The 10,202-nt window shown below is 40.5% G+C and overlaps 1 protein-coding gene across 1 annotated transcript in view; it reads left to right on the top strand.

The window, feature by feature from the left end:
• Positions 1 to 1,506: 1,506 nt before the first annotated feature.
• Positions 1,507 to 10,202, top strand: part of LOC120734801 (cAMP-specific 3',5'-cyclic phosphodiesterase 4D-like) — a 110,842-nt gene continuing 102,146 nt past the window's right edge. Inside the window, exon 1 of the mRNA XM_040033795.1 lies at positions 1,507 to 1,687. The gene's annotated coding sequence lies outside the window, so the exon portion shown is untranslated. The remainder of the gene's footprint in view (positions 1,688 to 10,202) is intronic.

Raw genomic sequence — 10,202 nt, 5'->3', positions numbered from 1 at the left:
CCAAGACATCCTGCCAATGAAAATATAAATGGGCTACATGAAAGTGTGACCACTCAAGCGGTTTTGTTTGTATTAGAACTGTAAATGATTCATATTTTGTGAGGAAACCCTTTAACCCTTTAAGAGAGACACAAAAACAAGCTGTGGGAATCTCAGATGTGAGGCATTAACATGAAAGCCTTGTTTGGTTAAAGCACAAGACCTTTTATGAGTGTAACTGAACTTTTTTGGATCTAAAGAGTTGCACAAGCTGACAGTGGAAAGTAAAAGAGAGGTTTAAATTCCAGATAGAAAGACACACTCAGTGAAAAAAAGACTATGTGTGCAACTCGTGCAAGGAAACAAACAGGGCAAATTAGGACTGGCTAAAAGATCGATCTCGTTAAATTCCTCAGATACCACTGCACTGCTCTTGTTTTATTGTTAATGCTGAGATAAGGACAGGGAAAAAAGCACTGCAATCAGGTCAGATGGCATATCAGGGAAAGAACTATTTGAGCATCTCTTAAACTTTGATCTTTTGTTATAATGATCCAAATCTGCTGATGAAGTTACTTTGTGAAAAGAAATTTCCTCTAAGAAATTGAGAACGGGCACAATCATTACTCAAAAGGAACGCAAAACAAACTTAGTAGTCTTAACGCAAACAAGTATTTAAAACTTTGTTCTTTTTCTTGTAAAATCTTCCACTTTTTTTCAATACTGGACTCAAACATAGACAAATTCACAACGATGGCTGATGGTCTGTAGCATACACTCACTGGCCACTTTGTAAGGTACCCCACAAATATCTATTTAGCCAATCACATGGCAGCAACATTTAAGCATGTGTACATGCTCATGACAACCTGCAGAAGTTCAAACTAAGCATAAGAATGAGGTAAAAAAAAAAAAAAAAAAAAAAAAAAAAGTGATTTAAGTGACTTTGAACATGGTTGGTTGGTGGTGTCAGATGGGCTGGTCCCAGTATTTCAGAAACTGCTGATCTGCAGGGATTTTCCCACGCAGTCATCTCCAGGGTTTGATCGTGCAGCCGACAGTTCTGCAGCAACCGTGTGTGACGCTCTCGTGTCAATACGGACCAAAAATCTCACAGGAATGACTCCATCACATTATTAAATATTCATAAATCTAAATAGATCTATGCCACGTATTAACTGAATTATGAACACGTGTTAATGCAAAAGATAGTCTTATCCAGTACTAGCAAGGTGAGCGCAGACTGACAGTCCATAAAACGTAGTTTTTACCAAAAACGCGGAGGAAAAAACAGAACCATATCACCGCCGATAAGTTTAAGTGACCTAAATAAATGACAGATAAACAAAACAAACGGAATCAGGTGTACGTGCCAGATCAATCGAATAGTAAAAAGGTACAAAGGCGCTTCAGCAGCCAGGTGCACTCAGCTGCACCGGGCGTGAAGCTGGCCTGCCACAGACCTCGTGGCCGGCGTAGTGAGCTTGTTTACGTCTCGCGGCTTCGCTTCCTGCCATGTGATCCGCTGGCTGACGTCGCAGTGACGGAAGGGCACGGACCTCTGCATGCAGCAGAGTTTGAAGTCTAAAAGTAAGTGACTAATTTGCAGCAATAAAAATGGATAAATGCAGTAGTGTTACCTGAGCAAGTTCGAGCAGTACTTCACTGTAAAGGCAGACGAGACGAGACAAGACGGCGGGTCGCTGCGGTGAGTGTGAAATAAGACTTTAACTTCCAGACTAACTGTAACCTGCACCTCAGATGCGCTCAGATGGGTAATTCCTAAACAGCTTTTTAACGGAGTAACCCGACGTTAAAGACTTCAGCGCTGACAGTTTTCTCATGAGAGAGGACATTTAGAAGAGCACCAGTTTCCTTTTCACACTCTTGCGGTGGCGATCAGAACCCTGCCCAGATACTCAGCATTGATTTCAGAGCGATCATAAAGAAAGTAACGTCACATCTGATCATATATAACACACTCACCTACTTCTAATAATAGTCATTGTGTAAAAAAAAAAGCAAACAAACAAAAGCAAACATAAAAAACCGTCTACTCCATAAATGTTTCCATGCATGTTCTTCCTTGTAATCGTGATAAGATTCTGTTGTAGTGGTATAGTTCTGCTCTATTACATGTCAATAATACTTTGAACGGCAGGATTCATTAAGCATTTCGAGGGGTAGTTTCAACTGTGTGCGTTAAACTTTCTGAATAATTCATCTTCCCCAGCAAAGCCACAAGGAATGTTCCCTCCTTCTACCTTTATCTCCTTCCTTCCTCCATATCTGCTTCCTTCACTCTCTCTGTGTGACCCCCGCACACTCAGAGCGTCTTCCTCATTTTCACACAGATCTTCCTTTCCTTCTTTCTGTCTCTCTTGCTTTCACCCAAAAAAACTGACAGCAACAGCTGAAATACTATCTCGCCTGATCATCACCTTGTCGTTATCTCCCTTTTCTTTCTGACTTGTTTTCTCACAAACAAACGCATAGTTTCCAAGCCACAAGTTACAAGGAAAGCGGTCTCGACATCTTCATGTCTCAGCATGCACACTTGTCTTTGCCTTAAGCTTCTAATTGGATCTTGCAAATGTGGGTGATTTGTTATTTCTCTGCTGTATTGCTTGTACTTTGTTTACCACTTTGCAGCATTTGCCTTCCTGTAAGTACTAATATAATTACATTCCTGAAACAGACTGGGGTTATTGTTATAGAAAATGCTCATACAGATACATACAGCTGTTACCGATTAGGAATGACAGATCAGAAATTACTTTTCTAAATATCTGAGTTTTTAGAGAAACTCATGTTTCCCGCGTTTAACTCTACTGGAGTATGTTTTATGTTTGCCTTTTAAACACCATAAAACAAATGCTCTACCTTTACAAAACTGATTTTTAACAATAAAGGCGTGTGCGCTTCCATTTTTCCCCATTTCTGTGAGAATGTTTGAGATGGGGTGAGTTTTTGGTGGGTCAGCAGTGATTCTCTAAGCCTCCCTCCATCAACCCATTAACAGGAGTGATAAGGTCTCCCCATTGTGACATGTGAGAGAGTTTTTCTCTGTCCCAGAGCTTTCATTCACACAAACGGGTTACATAATTCTGCAGTTTTCTTCTTGTTCGGTCAGACCCGTTTTTTTTGCCTTGGGAAACTTTTGAAATCCTGCAGTATCATCAGTTTGAGAAACAAAGATAAACAAGGAAGAAAATGCAGAATGATCCGTGCCACCTGGAGTCATCCAGAGCAGCTTGGAGTTCTTGCCTAAGGACTCCTGAATCACGGACCCTAAAGTTAGGGGGCTGTACGACTGGAGGCACAGCCACCCGAGGGAGACCGTTCTCTCTGCATCCATTAGATGGCAGCCTGCCACACTGCTAATCCTCCTGCGTCCTGCTCTCCTCATCTGAGCAGAATCACAAAGCTTGTGCCTGAAACTGTGACTCACTCTGTTTGACAGAAAAATGAGATTTGTCTTGTCACTTTATTAGAATTGACAATGGTGAGAAGAAGAAGGGGAGGCTTTGGAGAGAGAAAAAAGTCACCGTGCCATTTATTGACATCTGACTAATTTACAGTCTTAATTTTATCAGCAGCGTTTCTTTCATGTAATTACTATTCTTACAAATTACGTCGGTCATGACTTGATTCTGACCTATGTCGCATTTATTGCGAGGATCTATTTGCGTCATTTTTCAATCATTTTAGATCAACCACTTGATTTGGGTTATAGCGCCGTTTGTAAGTCATGCATGATTGTTGCGCAGACTTTTTCTAAGTCTTATCAACCTAGATTGAAAGAAGCCTGTCTGCTATCTGCTGTGCGTCACCACAAATACCAGCATCAGAAGACGCCTTGGGTGTTCACTTTATGGTAGCAAGATTGGAGGATGTATAAGAAGGTGCCGCCGCTCTTATAGTTAATCATTACATGCTGTGCTGTACAAGAGTGGGGAGTTCAACTAACGTGCAACGTGCGATCTTTTGCAAGGCTGCGTCGCAAAGTAGTGTAAAATGAGAGCTGTTGATGCTGGGTTTACTTAAGCGAACGGAGAAATGTGCGCAATATTTTTATGCATGATTGCACTGGGTAAAAAGCGTAACACTCGATCTTGTTATGCCTATAAACTCCAAAACACATGAACTGAACTTCCAAAGTAGAGCTACTAGATCACTTAAATTACACAATTGAAAGCATGTGTGTATTGTTTGTGTATTTATACACAGGCACTCATACATATTCAAATAATTTTTAAAAAAGTTCATTTACCTGTTACTACCACACACCAAATCCGGTCGTTGGTACTTGCTGGCTTGTGTAGCCACAAGATAACAAAAGCTCAACACTGCGCCCAGCATCCTGGAGCACTTCTGCTGTCTTTTGTACGTGTTTTGGAGTTTTTACGTGTTTTGGAGTTTGTACGTGTTTTTACGTGTTTTGGAGTTTGTACATGCTTCAGAGTTCGTACGTGATTTGAAGTTTGTATGTGCTTTGTCTCTAGGGACCACCGTAAATATACTTTTATTTATTCACTCCACATAAAATGTAATAAATAAATCATATAATACAAAAATCAACTATTCACATTTCAACTTTTAACTATTTAAATTTTCAGCTGTTTCCTTTTACAAATTTAAAGTGAAAACAACACAAAACACTGCAAACCACAACACAATTAAATATAAATTATAATATGAAAACAAAAAGAAGATGCATATTCTCTGTCATATGGGCCCGCATGAATAAACTTTCTGAATCCTTTATCATCTGCAACCGAAAATAGTTGTGGATGATTACTTTACCTTTCTAATGTGACATTGTTGTCCCTGGCTCTCTTTCTCTCTCTCTCCCTCTGGCTCTGTTCCTGTGCTACTGAGTATAACTACCGCCCCTCCCCCCTCTGCCCAGCGTAAAGCACAAGGCTCGCGTGCAGAGTGAAGCAGACAAAAAGTGCGAGAGAGAGAGAGAGGGTGAGAGAAAGAAAGAAAAAAAAAAAAAACGTGACGGCTCGCGATAAGGAGCCGGCTCGCGTCGTTCACGTCAAAGAGTCGGCTCTAAGAGCCATTTCGTTCGCGAACGACCCATCACTACTCACTTTGCCTGATAGCAGACAGAAGTTGCAACTTGTTGCACTTCTACCTTAAGTGTGGCGTCGCTTCCAGTCTAACTGATGTTTGCAGAGAAAGATGATCACCTTACTCCTTGGCCAAACCCCACAGTTTGACAAAAATAGTGACGGGTAATCGTCAGCCGTCACCCAGCTTAACATTGGGTCAGCCATGTGTGGTTTCGGCCCAATTTTATGTGGCAATCCTGGACCATCAACTCAGTGGAGTGCACCGATGCAAAGGTCTGGAATCACTTTTCAGCGTCTTTAAGTGGTTTAACCTTTCTACCACGCCTGCATTTAATGAAGCACTTATTAAATAGTCATTAGGGCTCTGATATTCTGCCAGCTATGCTTATAAACAGACCCATCTTCCAGCACACATTCTAAATAGCCATTGCAGACAATTGCACACATAACTAAAATGCTATTCGTGGTTCTATTAAGTAGTTTTGTCAGGGAGCCCTGCTTTTTAGAAAGTTGGTAGCTTACACCTTACTTGGGGTCAGGGTGTTCCCAAGTAAGGATTCACAAGAGATTTGTGCCTGAGAAACCCATCATCCTCTGAGCTGAAAGTCATCTCCTGTCAAGTAAAAAAGCCACCTGACATTATTTCAAGAAGCGACAGATTGCCACAAATAGACAGACCTTTGAAGAATTGTTTCTGCACTCTACCAAAAAGCATCTTGAAACCAGAACATCAAAAAAAGAAGAAGAAAAACCCTCCTGTTGGGGTGCGCTTCAAAGGACAGAGGGTTTTCAGGTCTCAAGAAGGTCCTTTTTACCTTATAGGCAAAAGCAAATAAAGACTGCAGCATCACAGTGAGCTCTCCAAAGATTTAAAAATTTGGAAAGATCCACTTGGTGTTACAACTTGAGATGAGAATCCTTCTGTCACAGCGTCTATCTTCAATGATTCTCAATAGCAGGCCTTTTTCACAGCACACATCTTCATTTGTCATGCAGTTGTAAAGTGGAAGCAGCTATTCTGAGCATAAAACTCCCATTCATTTTCCTTTTTCCAGTAGGTAGGACTTCATGACTCACACAGAGGCACCTCTGCAGCGCTCTTGGTTGAATCATCGGTGCAATTAAAAAATATATTGACTGTATAGGAATCTATACATTGGAGGTGGGGTTGGGGGGGAGGCATTTAACGATCTCTTCCAAGATGCATTTTCATTGCAAACTGCTGCCTTTTGAAACCTTGAGATGTGCCCTAACGACACGCACACGCTCACTTTATTGTGTTGTGCTATCTCTGGATGATGGCTTCCCCTCTATAGAAATTTTAACTGGATCTCCACACTTTCCTCATCTATCATATTTGTGGTTATGATGGTGTAAAAAATACCCTCAGATACAGCAGGTGGATGCAGGGATGACGAAGGGGTGGATTTAGCGGGCGCACACGTCACAGGGAAAATTTGCAGCTCAAATTGAGAAGTCGTGTTTGGTCTATTGTTTGAGGGTAATGAGGTGTGCTACATGGACGACGCAGCTCAGTTTGATCGGGCCATCTTATTTCTGGTAATAGTGGCTCTGTTTTATTCAGTAACGAGGTGGCTTTGGTCATATCAGCACCCTAAAACTGATGCGGTTAAATGGGATTCAACCTTTCTTACTGTGATGTGTGAAAAAGGCCCATAAACAAGTTCTGGTGTACATCAAAACGAAGATCACATCCCCAGAACTAGTCCACATGCCCAGACCCCTACTGCCTTGCTCATGTTGCTAATGACCCCAGTGCCTGCCCCTGTGGGTGGTGTCTTTCCGGGAGAGAGGCCTGGCTCCAGGCATGGTCAACCAGCTCCATTTCATTCCGGCTTTCTAAGTTGAGCTTTTTCCGGCATCTGGATGGGATGATTCCTGGTTGCCTGTTTTTGGAGGTGTTCCTGGCACTCTGAGAAGAGACCCTGGGGTAGAACCAGAATGCCTTGTAGTGGTTATATTTCTCATCTGGCCTCCCTCGGGGGGAAGTGGAAGGTGTGGTGGGGAGAGAGATCTCTGGATTTCCCTGCAGCATGACTGTGGATAAGTAGAAAATAAAGGATGTATCAGAACAGATAGGGATAGGTCTGAGTTTCACTCACATCAGTGTAGTTGTGCTTTCTCATAAACTGCTAAACTGAATACACCTACATTTTGTGTTTTTGTTAACAGTCATACCTGCTGCTTTATTACTTGTAGCTTTACACACAGCACACTTCACAGAATTACTCCTGTCTAACAAACAGAAAAGCCAGCATCACTGAAACTTTAGACATCATGCACTTTCACCTTTTTAATTGAGTTTAAAGTGAAACTATCATACTATTGTCTGTGCAAAACCCACAAACTCTGATGGTACATGTGTGTCTCAGAAGAGTTTCCTGTTTAGATTAATGATTAATATGCTGAGCACAGTTTGTTTTTCTCATTCTGTACATTCCCATCACTTTCATCTATCAGAGTGTGCACGTAAGCACGGCTGCCTTTGTAATGCTGCTCAGTCTAATAACGAATTCCACGTCTCTGGCTCAGAAACCTCAGATGTGTATGCATGTTTTATAGGATTGCTAAAGGTGCATACACATCTGAGGAAGGAAAGGACAGCGCCTTGTGGACAGGAGAGCTGTTCACTGAAGCAAAGGTCCAGGTTGGGCTAAAAAGGAACACGCTGGTGGAGCATTTTGTCTGACATTGCTGGAAATGTGAAGTTGGCATGTGTCTTGAATAGCTGCACTGGGAGATGATGGAAAAATTAAAGGCACCCCATGACACAATATTGTCACAGTACTTTAGTCACAATTTTTTTTACTTTTTGCAATATGCAGAGTATTGCAGTATTGCAATAACACTATCTATCTATCTATCTATCTATCTATCTATCTATCTATCTATCTATCTATCTATCTATCTATCTATCTATCTATCTATCTATCTATCTATCTATCTATCTATCTATCTATCTATCTAGATACATAGATAGATAGATAGATAGATAGTGTATACATAGATAGATAGATAGATAGATAGATAGATCTATCTGTCCTGAAAGTTAAACTTTGTCTCTGTTGGTTTGATCCAATAAGATAAAGTTATCTCAATTTAGTCATTTTCCTTTTGTTCTTGCAAAATTGTTGTTGAGGTTGTCAAGCGTACCAACACTGTCACTAAAACCTGCCATAAATGTTGATATAAGATAGAGTTTATAGCTGCAGGGAGGGTGCTGTCCTATTTTTATGAGCGTGACTGAGCCATTAGCTTGGCAGCTCTGTCAAGCTAAGTGTGTCCAGTGTTGGATGGATGGTTTTTCAATTGAGTCAGTTTAATGTAAGTCTGCTCCGCTAACATTATGCATGAGATGAGTACTATTCCCAGAGTACTTTCATTTATTTAATAAAGTAACAACATTTGGCGTCCCTGCATCAATACAATATTTTCAATTCAATTCAATTTATTTTATTTATACAGCTCCAAATCACAGCAACAGTCGCCTCAAGGTGCTTTATATTGTAAGGTAGACCCTACAATAATACATAGAGTGAAAAACCCAACAATCATATGACCCCCTATGAGCAAGCACTTTGGTGACAGTGGGGAGGAAAAACTCCCTTTAATGGGAAGAAACCTCCAGCAGAACCAGGCTCACCACACAAAATATTTGAAAAGTATGTTGTCTCGACTTTTTTTTCCTCCACCCCTGGTAAAAGTAGACCATCTTGGATATAGAAATCTAAAAGTAACATAAAAATAATCAGAATCATTTTTTTTGGCAAGTTTGTACACAAATCAGGAATTTCTGTGGTACAGAAATAGAATGTAGAATATACTAAATTTTCAGTGCATATGTAATCTATACATCTCTATGTAAATATTAATATAAATGCACACAATAGGAGTATGTACTAACTACTTCAGATATTAGAATGCAAAAGAAATTGTTGGGTGGGGTGCAAAATGTGACAAGACTCTAATGTGCAAAGAGCTCGTACTGAAGTTTAGTAAATGTGTGAAGTAAGTGTGTTGCTTAACGGAGCAGTTGTTGGGTTCTGGGTTTGAGCCATAGTGTCTTCACAGTCTCCCTCTGTTCATGTGAGCTTTCTCCCAGCAACCTGTAGCAGTCCAATGACGTGCATGCTAGGTTCCCTTGTGATGTGAGTATGTGGGTGTGAATCAGCCCCAGTGTTCCTATCAGCCAGTGTAAGCTCTATTCCCACTGTGACCCCAGTTAAACACGCTGTTAAGAAAATGTTGCACTGTGTTCATGTGAAATGCTGCAGGAACAGTCACCTAAAATGAGCCGCAAGAAGATTGAGCTCAATCTCTGTCGCCTCTCACCTACACACACCTGGCCAGTTACAGTGTGAAGTGAGTGCCAATGTTAGATTGTCAGTTTGGGGGAAAATCATAGAAATAATCAGAAACAATCTGAAAAGCAGCTCAGACTGACTTCTCAAATGTGGGCATGCAAGGGGCTGGAAAAGTACAAGAAAACAAAAATTGCAATGCATGCTTAAAGTTTGGCAAGGCTAAAATTTGCAAATACATAGTCTTTAAGCCAGAATTATAGTGCACATGTGCACTGATCAGTTTTATAATTCTATGAAATCAGCACAGGAAGGTTTTCAGTTATGTGGCAAACTGAAACGGAAATGTACAAACTTGAAACAGAGAAAACTCTGGTGTCAGTGAAACAAAGAGCACAGAAGAAACAATAGTTGTGACTCCAGTTTAATCATAAATTAGTCACATTTACCTGCAGAGATAAACCAGAATTTACTGTCATACTCAGCAAAGGCAATGAGTCAATTTTTACTTTATAACACTTAAAATAAAAAATGACAATGTTCAGGTAAAATAGGGTAGCAACACACATTTACTTAGTTCAACTCAATAGAGTAATATATACATATATATATGTGTGTGTGTGTGTGTGTGTGTGTGTGTGTGTGTGTGTGTGTGTGTGTGTGTGTGTGTGTACATTTATATATGGTGCAATACTACAATATATAAATAAACATGTGAAGCCCTTTGATGAAAGCCAGTCCATGTTCGTGAAACACAGTGTTTAAATTATATGTAGACCTGCACTTTCTGGATCTTACAGTCAGCAGAAAATAGGACAAA

This window comes from Simochromis diagramma, unplaced genomic scaffold (genome assembly GCF_900408965.1).
Source record: "Simochromis diagramma unplaced genomic scaffold, fSimDia1.1 OVJJ01000334.1, whole genome shotgun sequence".
NCBI lineage: Eukaryota > Metazoa > Chordata > Actinopteri > Cichliformes > Cichlidae > Simochromis > Simochromis diagramma.
The sequence above is the reverse complement of the archived record's forward strand: the minus strand, read 5'-3'. Positions and strand labels throughout refer to the sequence as shown.